Source organism: Delphinapterus leucas, chromosome 6 (genome assembly GCF_059928025.1).
Source record: "Delphinapterus leucas isolate spDelLeu-1000000601 "Yukka" chromosome 6, BTC_Dleu_Yukka2, whole genome shotgun sequence".
Taxonomy (NCBI): domain Eukaryota; kingdom Metazoa; phylum Chordata; class Mammalia; order Artiodactyla; family Monodontidae; genus Delphinapterus; species Delphinapterus leucas.
Window position 1 is genome coordinate 59,082,834 of NC_143134.1, and position 25,656 is coordinate 59,108,489.

Below are 25,656 nucleotides of genomic sequence, written 5' to 3' on the forward strand. Positions count from 1 at the left end.
AGTTTTACTTCTTTTCCAATTTGTATTCCTTTTATGTGTTTTTCTTCTCTGACTGCTGTGGCTAAGACTTCCAAAACTATTTTGAATAAGAGTGGTGAAACTGGACATCATTGTCTTGTTCCTGATCTTAGTGGAAATGCTTTCAGTTTTTCACCATTGAGTATGATGCTTCCTGTGGGTTTGTCATATATGGCCTTTATTATCTTGAGGGAGGTTCCCTGTATGCCCATTTTCTGGTGACTTTTTATCATAAATTGGAGTTGAATTTTGTCAAAAGCTTTTTCTGCATCTTTTGAGATGATCATATAGTTTTTACTCCTTAATTTGTTAATGTGCTGTATCACATTGATTAATTTGCATATATTGAAGAATCCTTGCATCCGTGGGATAAACCCCACTTGATCATGGTGTATGATCCTTTTAATGTGCTGTTGGATTCTGTTTGCTAGTATTTTGTTCAGGACTTTTGCATCTATGTTCATCAGTGATATTCGTCTATAATTTTCTTTTTTTGTGATATCTTTTTCTGGTTTTGGTATCAGGGTGATGGTGGCTTCGTAGAATGAATTTGGCAGTGTTGCTCCCTCTGAAATTTTTTGGAAGAGTTTGAGAAGGATCAGTGTTAGCTCTTCTCTAAATTTTTGATAGAATTTGCCTATGAAGCAATCTGGTCCTGGATTTTTGTTTGTTGGCAGATTTTTAATTATACTTTCAATGTCATTACTTGTGATAGGTCTGTTTATATTTTCTAATTCTTCCTGGTTCAGTCTTGGAAAATTGTACCTTTCCAAGAATTTGTCCATTTCTTTGTGGTTGTCCATTTTATTGGCATATAGTTGCTTGTAGTAGTCTCTTATAATTCTTTGTATTTCTGCAGTGTCAGTTGTGATTTCTCCTTTTTCATTTCTAATTTTATTGATTTGCATCCTCTCCCTTTTTTCCTTGATGAGTCTGGTTAAGCATTTATCAATTTTGTTTATTTTGTTAAAGAACCAGCTTTTAGTTTTGTTGATTTTTGCTATTGTTTTATTTGTTTCTATTTCATTTATTTCTGCTCTCATCTTTATGATTTCTTTCCTTCTACTGACTTTGTATTCTCTTTGTTCTTCTTTCTCTAGCTGTTTTAAGTGTAGGGTTACCTTGTTTGAGATTTTCCTTGTTTCTTGAGGTAAGATTGAATTGCTATAAACTTCCCTCTTAGAACTGCTTTTGCTGTGTCCCATAGGTTTTGAGTTGTCGTTTTTTCATTGTCATTTGTTTCTCGGTATTTTTTTTATTTCTTCTTTGATTTCTTCAGTGATCTCTTGCTTATTTAGCAGTGCACTGCTTAGCCTCCATGGATTTGTGGTTTTTACTGTTTTTTTCCTGTAATTGATTTCTAGTCTCATAGCGTTGTGGTCAGAAAAGATGCTTGATAATATTTAGTTTTCTTAAATTTTCCAAGGCTTGATTTGTGACCCAAGATGTGATCTATCCTGGAGAATGTTCCATATGCAGTTGAGAAGAAAGTGTATTCTGCCACTTTTGGGTGGAATGTTCTATAAATATCAATTAAATTTATCTGGTCTATTGTGTCACTTAAAGCTTGTGTTTCCTTATTTATTTTGTTTGGATGATAAGTCCATTGGTGTAAGTGGGGTGTTAAAGTCCCCTACTATCATTGTGTTACTGTTGATTTCTCCTTTCACGGTTGTTAGCATTTGCCTTAAGTATTGAGGTGCTCCTAGGTAGGGTGCATAAACATTTATAATTGTTGTATCTTCTTCTTGGATTGATCCTTTGATCATTATGTAGTGTCCCTCCTTATCTCTTGTAACAGTCTTTATTTTAAAGTCTATTTTATCTGATATGAGTATTGCTACTCCAGCTTTCTTTTGATTTCCATTTGCATGAAATACCTTTTTCCATCCCTTCACTTTCAGTCTGTATGTGTCCCTAGGTCTGAAGTGGGTCTTCAGACTGCATATATATGGGTCTTGGTTTTGTATCCATTCGGCAAGTCAGAGTCTTTTGGTTGGGGCATTTAATCCATTTATATTCAAGGTTATTATTGATATGTATGTTCCTATTACCATTCTCTTAATTCTTTTGGGTTTCTTTTCGTGGGTCTTTTTCTTCTCTTGTGTTTCCCACCTAGAGAAGTTTCTTTAGCATTTGCTGTAAAGCTGGTTTGGTGGTGCTGAATCCTTTTAGCTTTTGCTTGTCTATAAAGCTTTTGACTTCTCGAGCGAATCTGAATGAGATCCTTGCTGGGTAACCTTGGTTGTAGGCTTTTCTCTTTTATCACTTTAAGTATATCCTGCCACTCTCTTCTGGCCTGCAGAGTTTCTGCTGAAAAATCAGCTGATAATCTTATGGGGATTCCTTTGTATGATATTTTTTACTTTTCACTTGCTGCTTTTAATATTTTTTTCTTTGAATTTAATATTTGTTAGTTTGATTAATATGTGTCTTGTTGTGTTTCTCCTAGGGTTTATCCTGTATGGGACTCTCTGTGCTTCCTGGAGTTGGGTGACTATTTCTTTCCCATGTTAGGGGAGTTTTCGACTATAATCTCTTCAAATATTTTCTCAGACCCTTTCTTTTTTTCTTCTTCTTCTGGGACCCCCTATAATTGGAATGTTGGTGCATTTAGTGTTGTCCTAAAGGTCTCTGAGACTGTCTTCGACTCTTTTCATTATTTCCACCATTTTGTCTTCCAGCTCATTCATTCTTCTGCCTCAGTTATTCTGTTATTGTTTCCTTCTAGTACATTTTTCATTTCAGTTATTGTGTTGTTCATCTCTGTTTGTCTGTTCTTTAGTTCTTCTAGGTCTTTCTTAAACATTTCTTGTATTTTCTGAATCCGTGCCTCTATTCTGTTTCCAAGATTCTGGATCATATTTACTATCATTACTCTGAATTCTTTTTCAGGTAGATTGCCTATTTCCTCTTCATTTACTTGGTCCTGTAGGCTTTTACCTTGCTCCTTCATCTGTGACATATTTTTTGCCATCTCATTTTTTTTTTTTTTTTTTTAATGAGTGGGACTGTGTTCCTGTTTTACTGATTGTTTGGCGTGAGGCTTCCAACACCGGAGTGTGTAGGCTATGGGGTAGAGCTGGGTCTTGGTGCTGAGGTGAGGAACTTCATGAGACCTCACTCTGATGAATATTCCCTGGGGTCTGAGGTTCTGTTAGTCCAATGGTTCAGACTCGGAGCTCCCACTGCAGAAGATTCGACCTGATCCTAGTTCAGGGGTTCCTCCCATCTCCTTGGGCATCAGAGTCCCCCACCAGCAGCCGGCAGGTGCCCTAGTTGTGGGGAGATGCTAAGTCCACGTCTTCCCACACCACCATCTTGACTCTGCCTCCAGACGCTTTCCGTTTAATCAGCCAAATCCTCCCACTACATCAGGGCTCTCAACATGCTTTCTCTTCACTCTTCCATCTCCATTAATTCCTACCCACTATTTCAGGATTATGATAGCACAAGTTATAGGCAATGTCTGCAGGTTTAGAAAGGCATGTATTGCTAACAAAAGCTGCTCCCTGAATTTTTCCCCTACTTCATCAAATTTGTGTGTTTCTTTCTCAAAATACCTGAAGTCTCCCTCATAAACTTTATAAGCTGGGTTAATGCTGGAAATACAGCAACATTTACAAATTTACACATTTCTTGATAATTATCAGACATTAGCTTGGTGGAGACAGTGATAAGTCTCAGAATATATTTCATAAAAAGGGCCAATATGACTTCGTTAAGTAAGCTTGGCAAAAAGTGGAACCTCAGTAAATGTCTGTCAGATACATGACTGAGGAAGCAGATTTAGCTCAGGATTACTAGACAAGTTTGAGCAAAAGAGACCGGGAAAATGTTTGTTATGGGGAAATTTAGAGAATTACACGGTTTAAAGCACTATGTGGTAAGGTAATTTGAGACTGGTGAAAAAAAATGGGCCATCTTGATTGAGCTTAAGGAATTGAAAATTCTTTTAAGCATGAACATTTATGTAAAAATATTATTGCATATTTTTCATGTTTCATTTTATTGTACCTTATTTTTATTTCTACATACTTAGTATTTATTTATATTTTAGCGTTACCTTTAATATTATTTGGGATAGTGTTTCTAGTAAGTCCTATCTACAATTGGTCAGTAGAGATCAAGGAAAAGCAGAGTTACTTAATAAAAATTCACCTTAATGTCAGCATTGCTGGAACTCATCTATTCCTTACTATTAAGTGAGGTATGTCTATAAAAATCCTTAGTCTCATAGATTGCTTTTTAATCATATACAGGTTGCTTCCATCAAATAATAACTTCAAAATAGCATTGCCAAAGTAAGCAGTCATAGGTGCACAATTTTGGCAAATTAGATTTTAAAAATGGACCTCATATACATGTAGTCTCAAACTCTGATTTGACAAATAGACCCTGAGCAGGTAATAATAGTTCCAGCCCAGCCAAAGTTCAAACTCAGTTCTTCTAGTTTCTAGCATAGTACATGTTTTATCTTCTTTTAGATTTCTCCCACAGTCGCAATTTACACATTTTTTCTAAATGTTTTAAAAGATAACTTATTTGTTTTGTAAGCAGCTGGATGGTTGAAATAAAGTGAGCATGATTCAGATACCTCATGCAGGAATCTAGTAAGTTGTCTTAATATTTTAACTGATAGCAACCACCTTTTTTGAAAAACTTTTTAATACAAAACAAAGAGTGAATGCATAGATGAACCCATGCTTGGCTCCATAACAGTGTTGCAACAGTGTGTAGTGTGTGTAGGAGAGAGGGAGCGAGAGAGAGAGAAGGGGAGGGGAGGGGAGGGGAGGGGGAAAGGAGAAGAGAGGACAGACTAGGATAAGCCAAAGGGACATTGCATAGCTCTCAGTTTCCTTGTTCATTGAATAAAATGGGTTATCCAGTGCCAGCTATGGCTGGCACTAGCTAAGCACTGAGAATGCAAAGGTGAGCATATGCACTTGATGCCTGTCCTCAACAAACTTAGAGTCTAAGTAGAGAAGACTTATGATAAAGAGCAAAGCAAATGACTGAATAGAAAAATAAAAATTGAGAAAACTGCTTTGATGGTTATAAACAGGATGCTGTGATTGAGAATAAAAGGGAGACCAATTGAGACTGTATCAAAAGATCACACAAATATATTTACAAATGATGCAAGAGCTTAAAAAGCAAAACAGGGGTTCTTTTGAGAGTACTCAGTCTAGTCTGAGGCATCAGAGAAGGCTTCCCCTGGAAAAGTTATGTTTTAACTCCATTCTGAAGGATTAATAGAGTTTGGCAAGAAGAGGGAGTGCACTGGTAAGAGCACCTTCCAGGCAGAGGGAGCAGCATACACATCGGTCCTGAGTGAAGAAGGGATGAAGTACATCAACAACTGGAAAAAGGCCAGTGCAGTTGGAAGCCCCAGTAACCAGAAGGAGCCCAGAGGAGAGTGAAGAAGATGAGGTGAGGGGCACTTCATATGGAGTCTCATGCAGAGAGAGGCCTTTATAACTATTAGGGTTAATAGCATGGGCCCTGTATCAGTTTTCTGTGCTACATAAAATTACCTCAGACTTAGTGTCTTAAACAGTACCCATTCATTAGCTCATAGTTCTGTAGGTCAGGTTCAGTGTGGCTCAACTGGGTTCTCTGCTCATGGTCTCACAAGGGTAGGAAAAAGTGTCAGCGGGAAATTTGGGGGAAGAATTCCCAGGTTCATCCAGGCTGTTGGCAGAATCTGCCTCCCTGTGGTTTTGGTCTGAGGTCCCGATTTCCTTGCTGTCTATCAGTTAGATGTCACTGTTAGCTTTTCCAGGCCACCACGTTCCTTCTCACATGAATCCCTCCATCTTTAAAGCAACAGTGGTGTACAGAGTCCTTTTCACACTCTGAATTTCTGTGACTTCTTCTGCCACCAGCCAGAGAACACTTCTGTCTTTAAAGGGTTTGTTGATTAGATTAGTCCCACAAAGATAATCTCCCTCCTAAGATTAACTGATTAGAAACCTTAATTATATCTGTAAAATGCTTTCCTCCATGAAGCTTATCATAACCATGGAAGTAACACCAGGAGGAAAAGGTCATAAGGGCCATCTAAATTTCTGTCTATCACAAGCTCTAGAGAGACTGTGGCTTCAAGTTCCGACACCAGTATTAACCACCTCTGGAACTTGGACATGAAAATCAATAAGGAAACATTGGACTTAAATGACACACTGGGCCAGATGGACTTAGATATTTACAGTACATTCTACGCAACAGCAGCAGAAAACACATTCTTCTCAAGAACACATGGAACATTCTCTAGGATAGATCATATGTTAGGTCACAAAGCAAGTCTTAATAAATTTGAGAAGACTGAAATATATCAAGAATCTTTTATTACCACAATGGTATGCAATTAGAAATCAATTACAAGAAGAAAACTGGAAAATTCACAAATATGTAGAAACTAAATATTAGACTACAGAACAACCAATGAGTCAAAGAAGAAATCAAAAGAGAAAATTTTTAAAATATCTTGAGACCAATGAAAATGGAAATACCATATACCAAAACTTGTAGGATACAAGAAAAGCAGTTCTAAGAGGGAAGTTCATAGTGATAAACACCTACATTAAGAAAAAAGAAAGAGGACAAATAAACAACTTAACTTTACACCTAAAGGAACTAGAACAAGAATAAACTAAGCCCAAAGATATCAGAAAAAGAGAAATAAAGATCAGAGATAAAATAAATGAAATAGAGGCTAAAAAGACAATAGAAAAGATCAATGAAACTAAGAGCTGTATTTTTAAAAGACAAACAAAATAGACAAACCTTTAGGTAGAGTTACCAAAAAAAAAAAAAAAGAAAAGAAAAGGGAAAGAAAGAGGACTCAAACAAAATTAGAAATGAAAGAGGAGATATCACCACTGATCCCACAAAAACACAAAGAATCATAAGAAAATACTATTAACAATTATATGCCAACAAATTGGACAACCTAGAAGAAATGGACAAATTCCTAGAAACATACAACCTACCAAGACTGAATCATAAAGAAATAGAAAAACTGAACAGACCAATTATTAGTAAGGAGATTGAATCAGTAATCAAAAACATCCTAAAAAATGAAAGTTCAGGACCAGAAGGCTTCACCGGTAAATTCTACCAAACATTCAAAGAATTAACACCAATCCTTCTCAAACTCTTCCAAAAAAAAACAGAAGAGGATGAAACACTTCCAAACAGACTTTAAAAAGGCATGCTAATACCTAATATCAAAACCAAAGATACCATAAGAAAAGAAAATTAGAGGAAAATACCCCTGATGAACATACATGCAAAAATTCTCAACAAAATAGTAGCAAAATAAATTCAACAATACATTAAAAGGATCATACACCACATGATCAAGTTGGATTTATTCCCAGATGTAAAGATGGTTTCAACATTCACAAATAAATCAACGTTTTACACCACAGTAACAAAATGGAAGACAAAAATCATATGATTATCTCAATAGATGCAGAAAAAGCATTTGACAAAGTTCAACATCCATTCATGATGAAAACTCTCAAAGTGCTTATAGAAGGAAAGTACTTCAACATAATAAAGGCCACACATGACAAGCCCATAGCTAACATCATAATCAGTAGTGAAATCTGAAAGCATTTCCTTTAAGATCAGGAACATGACAAGGATGCCCAAATCTGCCGCTTTTGTTCAACACAGTACTCAAAATCCTAGCCAGAGCAATTAAGGAAAAAAAGACATCTACATCAGAAAGGAAGAAGTAAAACTTTCTCTATTTACAGATGATATGATATTATAAATAGAAAACCTTAAAGATTCCACCAAAAGATTGTAAGAACTAACAAATATATTCAGTAAAGTTACAGGATACAAACTCAATATACAAAAATGAGTTGCATTTCTATACACTAACAACAGTGAGAAAGAGAAATTAAAGAAGACACAAATAAATGGAAAGATATTCTATGTTCATGGAATAGAAGAATTAACATTGCTAAACTGTCCACACTACCCAAAGTGATCTGCAAACTCATTGCAATCCCCATCAAAATTCCAATGGCATTTTTCTCATAAATAGGACAAACAATCCTAAAATTTGAATGAAACCACAGAAGACCCCAAGTAGACAAGGCAATCTTGAGAAAGAAGATCAAAAGAAGACCTGGTGGCATCACACTCCTTGATTTCAAACTCTATTACAAAGGTATTATAGTAATCAAAACAGTATGGTACTGCCATAAAAACAGACACATAGACCAATGGAACAGAATAGAGAGCCCAGAAATAAAACCATGCATAATAGTTGAGCAGTTTACTACAGCACAGGATCCAAGAATATACAATGCGGAAAGGATAGTCTCTTCAATAAGTGGTATAGGACAAACTGGACAGCCACATGCAAAAGGATGGAACTAGACCCTCATTTATGCCATATACAAAAATCACCTCAAAATGGATTTAAGACATGAATGTGAGACCTAAAATCATAAAACTCCGAGAAGAAAATATAGGGGGTAATCTCCTTGACATTGGTTTTGGCAATGATTGTTTGAATTTTACATCAAAAGCAAAGGCAACAAAAGCAAAAGTAAGTGGAAACATATCAAACTAAATAGCTTCTGCAAAGCAAAGGAAACCATCAACAAAAGGAAATGACAAATGATAGACTAGGAGAAAACATTTATAAATTATATATCTGATAAGGAGTTAATATCCAAAATATATAAAGAATTCATATAACTCAATAGTAACACCCCCACACACACGAAATCCTATTTAAAAAAGGGCAGAAGACCTGAACAGACACTTTTCCAAAGAATATATACAGATGGCCAGCAGGTACATGAAAAGGTGTTCAACATCACTAATCAACAGGGAAACCAACAGGGAAATGCAAATCAAACCACAAAGAGATATTGCATTACAGCTGTTAGAATGGCTATTATAAAAAGACAAGAGATAAGTGTTGACAAGGATGCAAAAAAAGAGGGAACCCTGTGCACTCTTGGTGGGAATGTAAATTGGGACATCCACTATGGAAAACAGTATGAAGGCCCCTCAAGAAATTAAAAATAGAACTACCATATGATCCAGCAATTGCACTTCTGGGTATATATTTGAAGAAAACAAAATCGCTATGTCAGAGACAACTACACCTCCATTTTCATTGCAGCATTATTTACAATCACTAAGACATGTGAACAACTAGGCACCTACCAACAGATGAATGGATAGAGGATATATATATCAGCTATACAATGGAGTATTATTCAGCCATAAAAATGAAGGAAATCCTGCCATTTGTAACATGGATGGAACCTGAGGCATTATATTAAGTGAAATAAATCAGAGAAGGGCAAAAACTGTATGATTTTACTTTTATGTAGAGTCTAAAATAAACCAAACTCATAGAAACAGAGAACAGATTGGCGCTTTCCAGAGGTGGGGGTTGGGGGAATGGGTGAAGGTCGTCAAAGTTACAAACTTCTAGTTATGAGATAAACAATTTCTGGGGATATAATGTACAGTATGGTCACTATAGTTAGCAATACTATGTTGTATATTTGAAAATTGCTAAGAGAATAGATCTTCAAAGTTCTTACCACAAGAAAAAAATTTTTTTAACTATGCGAGGTGATGTATTTTGACTAAACTTACTGTGATAATCATTTTGCAATATATACATATATCAACTCATTATACTGTACACCTTAAACTAATACAATGTTATATGTCAAGTATATCTCAGTATATCTGGTGAAACTGGATCCAAAGAAAAAAAGACAGCACAATTAGTTCCAGAGATTCTATATCCATTTAAAAGATGCTCCAGGGCTTCCCTGGTGGCGCAGTGGTTGAGAGTCCGCCTGCCGATGCAGGGGACACGGGTTCGTGCCCCGGTCCAGGAAGATCCCACATGCTGCGGAGCGGCTGGGCCCGTGAGCCATGGCCTCTGAGCCTGCGCGTCCAGAGCCTGTGCTCCGCAGCGGGAGAGGCCACAGCAGTGAGAGGCCCACATACCGCAAAAATAAAGAAAAATAAAAAATAAAAGATGCTCAAGAAAGAATAAAATAAGAAAACAGAAGAGAAGAAATAATCTAAAACAACACTAAAAGATCATTTCCCTGAATTGAAAAAATAGAGAATTCCAACTGCCAAGGCAGGCCTGGCTCCAACCTCCACATTCGTTAGAAGACATTCTTAGACACAAACTGCTGTACTTTCTGAACTCCAAGCATAAAGAGAAAACCTGGAGAGCTTCCCACTGAAAAACTTAAAATATGCCCATTCAGAAATGTAGTTTAAAAAAGACTCACGATTTTAATGCTTTTCGTAAGTTACAGACTGAAGGGAATTTCTAGGAACTAAGATATTTTGTTTGGAAGCAATATTTATCAGAAGTTTAGCAAGTTTACAGTAGATTGAGAAATGAAGTTTGAGAAGCCATAGCTACAGACTGGAACAAACAAGCACAGTAGGGCAGGGAAGTCATAGATAAATCTGTCTTTGTAGTATAATTTGAGGACTGCTTTAAGATCCTTTGGGTGTCCCCCAGGAATATCTCTGCAGTGAGTGAAACTCACTAATTGTTATAAACTCCTTTATGTTAAACATCACTAATTCCCAATGTTTGCCTTTTGAAATATAAACACTGTACTGTATTCCTTGCAAGATAACACAGTAAAACCCTCATACCTAGTTAAATGAGTGTCCTCAAACCCGACTAAGCATTGCAATCACCATGGGAGCTTTAAAAGACACACAAATTCACAGAACCCTCAACAAACATCTGGAAGATGAGGCATCATGGTGAAGCAGAAAAACACTAGACCCAGAGAGGCTTGGTTAAAGTCACCCTTCTGCCACTAACTGGGGTAACTCACCCAAGTTTCTTGAGCCTTACTTTGCTTTCCTACAAAAACAGAAAAATAGTATCCGCCTTTCAGAAATGTGGAGGATTAAATAAGAAATGTACAATCCCTGGCACTTGATGGTAGTTCAACTGATGACAGCGAGCTGCCTACCAGTTTTATTTGGGGTCGTGCCTGAAGGCTTTAAAAGCTCCTGTGATTTGCAATGTCTTCTAAATAACAGTATCCTAAATACTCAGGCAGGATTCCCAAAACACTGTCATCAATTCTCTTGCTAACCACTCCTTAAATAACATTAACTGCTAATTCTTATTCTTCTAGAAGTTGTAGCTGCTTAAAGTGTGAGTCTTTTTGTTCCAAAGTGTCATGGTTATGTAAAGATTCAACCCTAGGCTTATACCGCCTGCTCCTTTTGAAGTTCATCCAGAGAAAGAAAACCACACCCAAGGAAGAGTGCTCTAATTTAGTCACACCTGGGGATATACCAGCTAAATCTGGGGTAAGGCACAGTGGCAAGAAGAAATTTAACAACCTTTTTTTTAAAATTAATTTATTTATTTTGGCTGTGTCGGGTCTTAGTTGCAGCATGTGGGCTTCTTAGTTGCAGCACGTGAACGCTTAGTTGCGGCACGCATGCAGGATCTAGTTCCCTGACCGGGGATCGAACTCAGGCCCCCTGCATTGGGAGCGTGGAGTCTTACCCACTGGACCACCAGGGAAATCTCTCAACAACTCTTTAATGAGAACATATTAGGAACAAAGTAACAAAATACCTCCTGTACCTTTATTTAGTCACGTTCTCCCTATCCCATCTTCCAAATCTGGCCATTGAAATTTTTTTCTTCTTCTAGGCTAGTATTAAGCCAAATCAAATACTTCAGAAGAATGATATTGAATACGAGGTGTTCAAAAAAATGGATTCAAGCTAGTATTATATTTTCTACATTATTAGTACTTGGCTCTTCTGATTTTCCATTTATCTTCATGGGAGTTTCACTGTGTTCTAGAATGCATATCTGATTTTCTAGTGTCCAAACATTATCCTTTTAAATAGCTCTAATCTGTTAACAGCGTTTTGTCTATTAGTTCTCATGTTGTGTGTAAGCTATTAGCAGGTTTTTAAGTGACCTTTTTCACTGTACATGGATTTGTCTACATTACTGAGGGACAATGATTTCAGATGACAGCTTATTTTCTTCTGGGAAGAATCTTTTAAAAACCTCCTAAAAAGTATATACTGTGTTGGAGAAATATGTTAAAATTGTGCTTTTTTGTATCTTTTACTCTTTAAATTTCACAAATGCAAGAGCATATCGAAATTATATACTTCAAAAAAATAACTATTCTGTAAGTGCTTTACAGAACTACAGCTTCTTATGCATTAGTTATATGACCGAAAGATACCCCTCACAGAAGAGGAGATGTTTCAGCTGAGTGTAGAAGGATCAGCTGGATCATCATGGGAAAGATTGGGGAAGAATATTTTTGATGAAGGGAATAGTATTTGCAAAGGAACCGTGAAACTGCTAGTAATGTTGGGGAACTGCCAGGAATAGAATGTGTGTGTGTGTCTATGTGAGAGAGAGAGACAGACAGACAGAGACAGAGACAGAGACAGAGACAGAGAGGTTTGGTTTTGGTGGGAGGCAAGGTCTTTGCCATGGAAGCATAGCAGAGTGAGAAGAGGGAACTGATAGTACAGTCTACACTGATAACATATAGTGATAAATGGAAGTTCAAGACTGGGTAAAACACACCAAGGGAAGAGCAGTAGTCAAAGTTGAAGTAGTCAGGGCTTGTTTTTTGTTTTTCATCTCTGTTACTGCATTATATTGACATTTGGACATTATTATTTTGTGTTACTTTTTAGAATACTCCATAAGTCTTGCTGGTTGACTTTTGTTTGTTTTTTCCTTAATATTCTTGGTACACCCTTAACCCTTGTGGGTATGTGCACTTATGTTGAGCAACCTGAAGTCAGTTGAAATATGAAGTTTCAACCCAAATGCCACCAACTGACATCAGGGATTAAGTCCTTGGCTTCAGTGATGCTTGGTTTTCCTCTTACAAGTATGGCTACTCATTTTCTCTCCAATTTCTAAAATTTTTATTTTATATTATTCTATTTTTATTGTGGTTAAAATATACATAACATAAAATTTACCATCTTAATCATTTTTAAGTGTACAATACATCTTGCACAGCTGAAACTCTACATGCATTAAACTCCCCATTCCTCCCTCCTCCCAGTCTCCGACAACTATCATCCTACTTTCTGTCCCTATGAATTTGACTACTCAATGTACCTATATATATGGAATCATATAGTATTTGTCTTCTTGTGACTGCCTTATTTCATGTAGCATAATGGACTCGAGTCATCTATATAACGAAGTGGTATATATATATATACACAATGGAATACTACTCAGACATAACAAAGAATGAAATTTTGCCATTTGCAACAACATGGATGGACTTGGAGGGCATTATGCTAAGTGAAATAAGTCAGACACAGAAAGACAAATACTGTATCATTTACATGTGGAATTTAAAAAATAAAACAAACTAGTAAATATGACGAAAAAGAAACAGGCTCATAGATATAGAGAACAAACTAGTGGTTACCAGTGGGGAGAGGGAAGGGGGAGGGGCAAGATACAGTAGGGGATTAAGAGGTACAAACTATTATATATAAAATAAATAAGCTACAAGGATATATTATACAACACAGGGAATAGCCAATATTTTATAATAACTATAAATGGAATATAGCCTTTAAAAATTGTGAATCACCATGCTGTACACCTAAAAATTATATAATATTATACATCAACTATACCTCAATAAAAAGATTCATCCATATTGTAGCATGTGACAGAGTTTCCTTCTTTTTTAAGGCTGGATAATAATCCATGCTATGTGTATACCACATTTTGTTTGTCCATTCACTCATCAGTGGACACCTGGTTTGCTTCTGCCTTTTGACTATTGCAAATAATGCTGCCATGAACATAGGTGTGCAAATATCTCTTGAGTCCCTGAGTTTTGAGTTTTGGGTGTGTAACCAGAAGTGGATTACTGCATCATACAGTGATTCTATTTTTAATTTTTTGAGGAACTGCCATTGTAGAAATGGAATTCTAATATACTACTGTTGGAAATGTAAAATGATGCAACTACTTTGGAAAACAATTTGGCAGTTTCCCAAAAAATTAACATACACTTACCATATCATCTAGCCATTCTGCTTACCCAAGAAGTATGAAAGCACATATCCCAATGAATGTTCAGAGTAACTTTATTCATAACATTCAAAACTGAAAAAAACCCAAATGTCCATCAACATCTGGATGGATAAACAAATGGATAAACTGTGGTATATTTATAGAATGGAATACTACTTAGCATTATAAAGTAATACAATATCAATACATGCTACAAAATGGATAAATCACCAGTAATTATTTTGAGTAAAAGAAACTAGATTTTTAAATATTTATATAAAAATCTAATAAATGCAATCTAGTGTACAGTGATAGAAAGCTTATCAATGGATGGTGAAGGGGGCATGGGGAAGAGGGGGAGAGAGACCATAATGACGCATGAGGAAATTTCTAGGGGTGGGAGATATGGTTACTATATTAATGCTGTGATGGTATCACGGGTGCCTACATATGCCAAATCTTAATGTATTATATATTTTAAGCACGTGCAGTTTATTGCAGGTCAATTGTATCTCAATAAAACTGCTAAAAATTTTGTTGTCACAGTAAATAACAACTAAGAAATAATCAATAAAGTGTAATATAAATGTACATTACTGAGTTAGAACGTTTTGGTAAGTAGTGTAAATATGAATGTCATTTAAAGTCATCCCAGTTATGAAAACTTATAACATTAACAATTTCCTTTTATTGGAGTTGAAATGGGTTCTGGGGCTGTGGAACAGAAATGATTTGTAAGTAACTGTCTCCCCAGAGTGAGGGCTAATATAGATTAAATAACGTGCCCAAGATGAACAGTTCATCGATAGGCATGGATTTGAATTCAGGCCTAACCATGCTCGATAGCACTCATTTGCCCCTCCACATTCACTTTCCATCCTCTCTACCCTGCCCTAAGCCTTGGAGGCTAACCTATAAGGACTGCGTCATTGGTCTAAGTTTACCACTGGTTTCCCATTGGGTTTGGCCAATGAGAAGCACCAGTAGGAGGTGAGATGGAGGGAGGAGAGTGAGGCTGCTGTATTCATTCTCATCACTTCCTTCCTGCATGATTCCCTTGGAGTCACCCAAAGGCTCGCTGTGCTTGTCCACTGAAGCTTTGCATCTCCTTTTACCCACAGTCCTCTTTGCACAATTATTTCCCTTCTGGTTCTAGCAGCCACTCCTTCCCCTCACCTGCTCAGGCTAGAGGTGCTCACCCAGTTGTCAACAGCCCTGAGATTCTGCACTATTTCTTGCAGTTTCCTCACAACCTGCCAACACCTTTGTAAGCGTTCCCTGTATTAAACTTTCCTCAAATTACCAAGTTCAGTATGCCACCTGTTTCCTGTCAGGACCCTGACCGGTACAATAATAATAAAAATCCATCTCTTTTCCACTTCAGTTTGATGAGACTGCATCATTTTCCCAAAAAGGGCAAGATCAGTTTGGATGCCAGAATGTCTATACAGAAAGGAACAGAAAGCTGGTTGGAAAGAAAAGGGTTTAGGGGAATTATTCTGAAGCCACATTTGCAGAGGAAGCATAGTGGGGGGGGGGTTGGATTAAATGCTGATTGGATGAATGTTTGTGGGGCCTTAGTGCCACTATTGGCCAAGTTTCTCTGACGGGAAATTGGTCCACAGATTTACTCCATCAGTCCCATATCTGATTCTCAATAGTTACAGGCAAGGCCTTAATGTTTAAGATCAGCATTATAGACTCTGATACTATTTACAAAGAATTATACACTTACTTCTTGTGACTAGTTTGCCATTGAACCTAGGACAACTCACCTTTCCCTACTTATGTCACCTGAAGCCAATGTACCTCAAGGAAATTATATGTTGCATACTGATTGATGATAAATAGTCTATAAGTCCCCTTGTTCTCTCCAGATAGGTGCTAGATCAATGAAACACTTCATCCATGTACCATTCGGTTCTCCCAGAGGTCAGCAGTGAAGCGAATTTCTCCCTTTAAATTCCACATTCCTTCCACTAATGCACTGAGCCCCAAAGGCACAGGAAATGCTCAAGGATTTTTGGTTCAATATAGTTTTCAACAGCACATGTGAGAAAGGCTCTGACACCATTCAAAGAAGCCAGGGGATTTGTAGGCCTAGCGCTTAGAACTTCATCAAAAAGCATTTGCCGGTGCCAAAAAGTATACATTGGCAATGAACTTTCCTTCTGCCTCTGACCACCTCACATGATTCTGTGAGTAGAACCATTTCATTCCCGCTACTCCTGGGTTCACACTCTCAGGAGAAGAAACAGAAAAAGAGGGCAGGCCATGAGTGTTTATAACACAGACCTCCCCTTCATATTCCTTCCCACTCCTTCCGCCCTCAGGGAACTCCTTCAAAGGGAACATGCATCTGGAAATGTAGGCTTATTCTTGTCTGTAAAATTTTTGCTCCAAGGGAAAGTGTGGTCGCCAACAATGAACTGGCACCCATAGATTTTAAGCTCGGCTGATATTTCCAACTGTTCAGCCTGTTTCTCACCACAAAGCCAAGCCAACATTACATTTAGGTAGTTTGAGCTTCAGGAGAGGAGAGAAGATCAAATACCTTTTGTTCCCAATAAGCTAACTACTCTAAACAGCAACACCCTAGATTGGCATGCTGGGGCACAGTCACAAGCCACAACTGTAGTTCTTAAACCAATGCCAGGAATGGAAAGGAGACACACACGCACACATACACACAAAGCTCTGCTGTGTTGCAGTAGCAGCAGAAGTGGTTGGCGCTAGAGAAGATATTTGATTCATGTTGTCTTCTATTCATAGGCTAGTATATCACTTTGCTTCTAATATTTTCCTTGTTGAGAGTGCATGTCTACGTCTGTATGCAAACACAGACGTAGACATGGTCTCTATAACTATAATGATCTGGTCTGCAATATTTGCCTAGCATCTATCTCTCTTCTGGTTTTTGTAGAAATGACTCCATTGTTTCATGAGCTGGAAAATCTGGATTTGATCTTTGGAAGAAGGATTTGGAACATAACGACTCCGCCTTTTAATGAAAAGATTAACAATGCTTCGGAGCTGAATAGCCCTGTATTTGTTTAGAATGGGCCTTGCGTTTTGCTCTTTTGCGGAGTAACTTACAATACGGAGTCTTGTCTCAGATTTATATACCATTCCAATCCCCTCGCCTGTGTTCTAAATAAAGGTGGTATGACTATATGTTTGAAATAGAAATTACTCCAGTGTGCTATGGCTTTGTTTATAAAAACGAATGCTAGACGTTTTCTTGGATCTTTGCGAGAAGTGACATCCTATACTGATGCCCTTTTTGTAATCACAACCCTAACCACTTCCAGCCCCTGGTATTGTATTGCAGCATTTTGATGATGTTTAGTTTTACACTTATTAAAGACCCTGTCCCGCTTGATTATCCTTTTTCCTGCGTTGCTGGCCGAGCACATACCATCCTCATATATACAGGATTACACACACTTCCACTGATTTTGCTGGCTGAGCATCGGGGATGCAGTTTGGCCAGGAATCCTCAGTCGGTCCTTTCCCTAATTTGGTACTACTGTCAGCCTGTCCCTGGCAACACCATGACACACTACGCGCTCACCGGGGGGAGGGGACAGGGGGACCCAGTCCTGCTGCTGAGGAAATGAAGCACTTTCATTCCCCCGCTGCTGCACACAGATGAAGAAGGCCAAAACAAACGGTGACCCAGCATGATGAACACTGCTGAAACCTCTGACATTCTTCCAGTCTGGGACTCCTGCCCTGTAAGACCCAAATCGACAAGGATGGCCCTCTCTTCCCTTTTTCCTCCATTCCCCTTCTACTCCTAAATACACCAGTTATCAATCCGGGTACTTTAGAAGGAAGACATTTTAAATGATGAGATCAGAAAAATTGAAAGTTATCTTAGACTCTGTCATCTAGTTCATTAATTTTCAAATTGTTCTGAAGACCCCCCAGGATCTCGCAGAGGCACCTAGGGCTGCTGTTCCCTCTCTTGCTCCTCCTCTGACAGAAAGGGGTGGGGCTCCAGGGCTCCATGTCCCCCAGTCCCTTCAACTGCCACAGCCCTGCTTTGATCTGTTCGTATATTAAAATTCCTGAGAACATTACCTTTACAAAAAGGATTGCGTAATTTTCCAAAAAAGTTTGGGAACCACTGGGGTTGGAGAAAGGAGGGGTTCCAGGATCCCAGTCAGTGGGATTAGGACCTAGGAGTTCCAGCTTCTCAGCCCCATCGTTCTCCCAGCACATCCCTCACTCCTCTGGAGCAATGTGATTAATCCAACACCACGTGGATCTGCAGCAATAGTATAAGAAGCCACCCTCCCTCCTGGGTTTTATAACAACTCTCACCCTGCCAAGTAAAGGGGCCCAGTGGAGGGGTCATCATCACCATGTTGGGGAGTGGCAGGTTATGGCGGCCAGTTTCCCGCCTCGAGATATGTGGCCCTGGATTACGAGAGAAGACGTATTTAAAGCGGAGAAAGTTTGGAGCTGGGCAGTACTAACAGCCGAGGGTTTTAGAGTGTGTTCTTAGATCCCCCTGCTGAGACTTCCCCCCAACACCAACACCTGGTGACAGAGGACACCTCTTCTTCCCCAGCTTCCTAGGAGATGGAGTCTGAGGGAGTGGGCTTCGTGGTGCGCTCCTCCCGGGAAAGCCGGGCGGGCTAGAACGTGCCGCTTCCCCTCTCTGCGTCCCTCGCTCTGCACCCCTGCCCTCCCCCCATCCCAGACTGGGGTTACCTCAGAGGTGCAGCTCTCAGCAGCCTTCTGCCACACACAGCAAAGAGCGAGCTGCTCTGCCCCATCATAAATATTCGTGGAGCGCCCTGTTGCCCCGCTCAAGTCCCTTCCCAGGTGGAAACGATAGCTTTGAAAATGATTACGGCCGTCATTTGCCTCAGAAACAGCCCAGCTTTCCCCCACTTGAGGTCTAGAAGATCTCTGTACAGCGGAAAGTGCTGGCCTGGCTGAGAACTGGAAAAGATTCCGACTGGGGCACAGACAAGAAGAGGCGGTCAGGCTCCCTCCCAGGCCGGGGAGGGGATTCATTCCAGAGGGAGCCCTGAAAACTCCGAAGAATCCCACCGAGCCTCACCTGTGGGGAACTCGCCGGCGGTCCAGTGGTTGGCGTTCTGCGCGCTCACTGCCAAGGGCCCGGGTTGGATCCCTGGTCGGGGAACTAGGCTCCCACAAGCCCTGAGACACAGCAAGAAACAGACCTGTCACCCCCTTCCCAAGGGAAACAGGACGAAGACCGCCCTGAAAGAGAACTTTTTTCCTTACTCTACTTTCTGCTTCCAATCCGAGGGAAGGAAAATAAAAACAGAAGAGCGGAGGGTCCGCCTGCGGAGCAAATCCCTAGGTCCAGTCCGGCAGGGAGCCGGAAGTCAGACCCCCCCCGCCCCCCCCCCCCGCCGGAAGCGCCCGGGGAAGCCCTGAGCGCCGGGGCGGGAGAGAATTGAAGGGCTGAGGGCAGAATGAGCAGAAGGAAGTAGGCTTCGCATAGCCCCAGAGAAGATCTTACAGGCAGCGTTAAGGGGCCTTCTGAGGCAATCATCTTCTGTTTGCGGAGGAAAACAATGTACGCTCTGCTTGCATTATCTGGGTGACTGAGTTAAAAGTGAAGGCTTTGCCTTTGAGTATTTGCGGCACCTGGTTCTTGATTAAATGATTTCCCTTCTTGTTTGAATGGTGCAGGGAGTGAGGCAAACCGGTCTCCCATCTTCTCTTTGTCCATCCATCTCTCACTTGGGAATGGAATTCTTCTCGCTCCCTTCTGCCGTAAATAACCACCTTACCTTAATGCCCTGTGTTTAGAGCTGCCAAACTGGAGTTTAAGAGGTTTACTGCTCCCCTTACTTTCCATTTGGGGATCTTAAGATGATTCTTCAGATGAAAAATTATTTTCTTTGTGCTTTGGTTTGGACAGAGATAGAGTTTGAGGCTCTGTTAATGGCCCAACAAAATGGGAGGGCGATGATTGGTTTCCGGGCATCCGGATGCAGGAAGATTCAGAAACTTGCCCTTAATTCTTCCACAATCAAGTGATGGGGTCGGGTGATGGGGCTGGAGGGCTGCCGTTTTCAGTTGCTCTCTTGCCATTCATGGCTTCCAGGCATCCATTCCTTCTTTACTTGTCCTGCCACTACAAGTCATCAAAGAATCACACTTTTAGAGGAAAGCAGATTTTCTAAAGACGTTAAACTGATTACAGCGCTTTTGTCTGGTCATTTGTTTTAGAGCTTTATGCATAGTTTCCATTCAAAATGCTCTTTAGCCTGTCATGCTGTCAAATGGAGGGTATAGGTAAAGACATGTGTTTGCATTTGTGTGTCAGCTCCTGACATTTGTATTTATTTGTACATATGCATTTTGTTTGTTCAAATAAATATTTCATCAGATGTAGAGTACAGTAGGGAGACTCAGAGAAGGAGGTGGTATGATTCAAAAGCGAGTGAAATATTTCTCAATAAGACTTGGAATTCCAACTTCTGGTTAATTGTAAATACGATCTGGAGGAAGGAGTAAGCACATCAGGTAGCTAAGGTCTGTATTTATCTTTTAATGTTATTGTTATACAGTTTACTGCATAAATAATTGAAATGATAATAATAACAATTTAGGGACCATTCACCTGTTGTGTGTGCTATATTTCATTGATATTCACTTTTCTGAACTGCAGATCCATGATTCTCTATTTAATGAAAACACAGTGGTAAACTATAAATGAACGTTTTTTCAAATGGATAAAATTTGTTTTTAATTCATCCCACTTAAAAACACCCTTCAACATTTGTTCATTAAAAATCAACAGTCCTTGGCCGCTGACCCTGCGCGTCCCGAGCCTGTGCTCCGCAACGGAAGAGGCCACAGCAGTGAGAGGCCCACGTACCGCAAAAAAAAAAAAAAAAGGGAGAAAAAAAAAAAAATCAACAGTCCTGGGCTTCCCTGGTGGCGCAGTGGTTGAGAGTCCGCCTACCGATGCAGGAGACACGGGTTCGTGCCCCAGTCCAGGAAGATCCCACATGCCGCGGAGCGGCTGGGCCCGTGAGCCATGGCCGCTGAGCCTGCGCGTCCCGAGCCTGTGCTCCGCAACGGAAGAGGACACAAACAGTGAGAGGCCCGCGTACCGCAAAAAAAAAAAAAAAAAAAACAGTAATGCAACAAGGTCCTACTGTATAACACAGGGAACTATATTCAATATCCTGTGATAAACCATAATGGAAAAGAATATGAAAAAGAATACATATATGTATAACTGAGTCAGTTTGCTGTACAGCAGAAATTAAACACAACATTGTAAACTAAAAAAATCAACAGTCCTAAAAATAAGCTTTTTCATGCTATTTTTATAAAGTTTGTTTTAAAACTACAAATTTAATATATTACTAGGAAGAAAAAAGAAACCCTGAAAATTTAATGATACTAATTGAATCTGAATGGATATAGATTGCTGTGTTTATTCGAATGTTTGCCTATATATTTAAGGCATAATTGAAAAATATAAAAGCTAAAAATATTAAGGTAATAATTTTCACAGGTGTAAGGGAAAGTAGTGATCAATGCAGGATTAATATTTTCATACTCTATGAGGAGAACTTTTCATTCTACCAAGTCATTATTCTTGGTTTAATAAATGAGCCATTATATTGAAATGAGTTCCTTGAGGGTATGCATAATAACTCATTCATCTTTGTATACCAGAGTATGCACCATAGTAGATGCTCAAGAAACATTTATTGAATGATTTCAATGAACACCAGTTTGCCCTTGCGGCTTGCGGGATCTTAAGTTGTGACATGCGGGATCTTTTAGTTGCGGCATGTGGGATCTATTTCCCCGACAGGGATCAAACCCGGGCCCCCTGCATTGGGAGCACAGAGTCTTAACCACTGGACCACCAGGGAAGTCCCTGAACCCATTTCTATCTGATTCCAAAGCATGTGTTTTTTCCCACTTATTCACTCATAAATCCACAAATACTTCAAAACATACTATGTGTCAGTCACTGTTCTAGTCACCAGAAACAGCAGCAAATAAAGCAGATAGTTTCTAACCTTGCAGAGTTTACATTCTAGTTGGGGCTAGAGAGACAATAAACAAATTCACAGTGCAACATTGGTTTCCAATCTGTTTCAAAACTAGAGTTATTTGGGCATATCACAGAAATGGAATTAATCTATTTTCTGAAATTCATAAATCGGGAGTTGTAAAAGTAGTGTGGGTGGAGCAAAGTGTACTAAGGGACAAATAGTAGTAGATGATTTCAGAGAGGTAGAGAGAGTCAGGTCGGGCCTTAGAGGCCATTGTAAGCACTTTGTTTCTCCTTAGGGAAAGATGGGAAGCAGAGGAGCCGTAAACCCTGTCTCACATTTAAAGAATTTAAAGAAGCAGGCAAGGGAACAAGAATGGCCAGTTGGAGGCTAGAGATGATGGTGGCAGGGACCAGTGTGGCAGCAGGGGAGGTAATGAGAAATGGTTGGATTCTAGGCAAAATTTGCGGATGGACTAATTAAACATTGCGTGCTTTTTGAGTAGTTGCAGTTATTCCCCATCGTCCTGGATTAGAATCATATTTTGGTAGCTTCCTCGTCTGTAAAATGGGAATGATTTTTAAGAACCCATCATGACAAATGTGCTTAGCATCATGCCTAGTACATAGTAAGCATTCAATAAAGATGATCTATCCTAGCAATTAACAAAGCTAATTGGATGGGGAACAAAGGCAGCTCTCTAAACACATGACCTGGAGCAGGTCACAAAGGCAGCCTAGGTTCAGGACTGCTCAGGAACCCAGGGGCTGGGTGGGCTGGCAAGGCCGGTGATGATGAACCGTACATCCACTATGAGGAGGACAGGAGTGAGGGAGGTAAGGAAAGAGAGAGAAAAGGGAAAGTGTGTGAGTGACATGATTTCTAAGAGGGCAAAGGTCCTCCAAGAACAAGTGTAGTGTCTGTTCTTGACCCTAAGGGCTGTGCAGACACAACTTACGTCTCCAGAAAGAGCTTGGGGAACTCTAAAACAGACCTAATTTACTGTGGGAGGGGGTCATTTTCAAACTGGGAAGTTTTTGATGACTAATTTATGAGATGCAGGAAATAAATACTATAGAAAAAATTATAGGGGTATAGATCCCTTCATAAATTTAACCATGGCTGTGGGACATTTTGCGTGAGTGATTGGCTCTATCCTGACAATCGGGGGAGTTTTTATTAAAGCTACAGGATTGTTTTGGTGAAATATTTGCTTTCTTATTCACCCTGTGTGAATTCCTATTCAATATAAGATAATCTTCAACAATAATTGAAAACGTCTGTTGATAGAATTAGTTCTGACTTACATTTTGATCATGCTTTTAATTAATTGTTAGCTAGATTTTTTTAAATGATGAAATTAATATATGCTCACACAAAAACTGTGCAAAGAAATCATAGAAAACTGTAAATGTCTCCTTCTCTGTCATGCAGTCTCCAATGTTTCTTGCTTCAGAGGTGCTACTATCACCAGTTTCTTGTGTATCTTGCCTGGAATGCTCTATGTACATACAAGTATATGTATACATATGTGCGTATATGTATATATGCATATATATGTGTATCTATATATATGCTTATATATGTATATAATTTTTACCCAAGCAGGAGAAGACAATTTGGCAATCTATTCTATTCATTTAACAATATACAGGAGGTTGTATCAGTATAACCAGACTTGCAAAAAGGTCTCCTAAAACTGAGGCCAAAATATAATAGTTAACAGTGAGAATTAGATTGGGACTTAATCTTTAAAAAAGCCTAAAAATCATGAAAATTTATTTCTCATTTAAAAAATTAAATTAGATTATAATTGCAACCTTGTGGTATTTCTTAGAAGGAGAAAATAAATCAAGTGTTCATGGCTAGAAGTGAGGGGATGGGTCCTTTTCCCCCTCAAAGTGTATGATAGTTTAATATAATATCCTTCCACTCATATTTAATTTTCACGGCATTATCTAAGGACAGTCATTTGTACAAAGCTATTTCTGGGTTTTATCAGTTTTCCCAAGGATCTCAGTTAATTATTGTTTTTTTTTCTTCTTTTGTTGATTAGTCTAAGACTATCAGATCAACACTTGATGTGGGTAGGGTTTGAGCTGTTCTCGTCATTTGATGGGCAGAGATAGCAAGGAAAGGTATGTGAGTGGCCAGTTACTTAGTGAATATTTTCACGTTATAATGATTTTTGCTTTACTTCGCAGTCTTGTTACTACAAGAATATGCACGTAATGATTAAAGAGAATTCCCTCTAGCCTTGGACATATAGAGCTATTTAGACTTCATAAATTTTCCTACTTTCTATGTAGGAGTGTTCCATCACTTTTAACCAATGCCTTACTGATGGACAGGAAAGTTGTTTAAACCTTTTTGAAAGTACAAACAATGCTGAAATGAGCATTCATACACACATATATTTGTACACAGGGCAAAAAAAGTAGGATATTTTTAAAAAGGAGTTGCCAAGTCAAAGGGTACTAGTATATTTTTTATTTTTCTAAATTCCACCAAACTGCCCTTTAAGTAGCTTCACTAATTTATCCTCCCACCAACAATGCAAGAAAGGGCCTACTGATCACACCCTTGCCAACACTGGGTATTACCACAACTTTCTAATTTTTGCCAATCTGATGTTTTAAAACAAATCTTATTGTTTATATCCTCATTTCTTGAATTATTAATAATGTTAAATCTGTTTTCTTTCATTCTCTTTTCACCATTTTTATTTGTTTTTAGTAAGTTTCCTATTCATGTTCTTTATCTGCTTTTATAATTGAGTTATTCATCTTTTTTTATTCATTTATAAGATCTTCTTGCATGTTAAAAAAATAGCCATTTGCTCTATGGAATGCATATATTTTTCCTCAGTTTGTCATTTGTCTTTGACTTTGTTTTGGGTGCTATTGTCATATAAATATTAAATTTTTATGTAGCAAAATTTAGCAGCCTTTCATTTATGGCTTCTGCATTCTTGTCATGTATAGTAAAACCTTCTCCACTATACAACTGTATTTTAATTCCACTGTGTTTTCTTCTAGAACTTCTATATTTCACTTCTCTACGCACATTAAATATACTTGGAATAAGAGATCTTCAAAAATAATAGCTTTTGGGGCTTCCCTGGTGGCGCAGTGGTTGAGAGTCCGCCTGCCGATGCAGGGGACACGGGTTCATGCCCCGGTCCAGGAAGATCCCACATGCCGCGGAGCGGCTAGGCCCGTGAGCCATGGCCGCTGAGCCTGTGCGTCCGGAGCCTGTGCTCCGCAACGGGAGAGGCCACAACAGTGAGAGGCCCGTGTACCGCAAATAAATAAATAAATTTTTAAAAATAAATAATAGCTTTTTATAGCACTTGCAAGTTTGGACATAACCTTAAAACTAGGATGGGTCATCATTACGTCCCTGTCTTAAAAGGTAACTGTAGTAAACAGTGTAAACGCCCTTGATTCCCTCTCTTCTGCCAACATGGAGAACATATGTACCCACTAAACTTGTCTGATTACAAATTATGACTGAAGGAATGAGGGAAGGGTTTTT

At 38.9% G+C, this 25,656-nt stretch overlaps 1 pseudogene; it reads right to left on the minus strand.

Annotated features, from left to right (window-relative positions):
* Nucleotides 1-18,469: 18,469 nt before the first annotated feature.
* LOC149748964 (uncharacterized) overlaps nucleotides 18,470-25,656 on the minus strand; it is a 75,595-nt pseudogene continuing 68,408 nt past the window's right edge.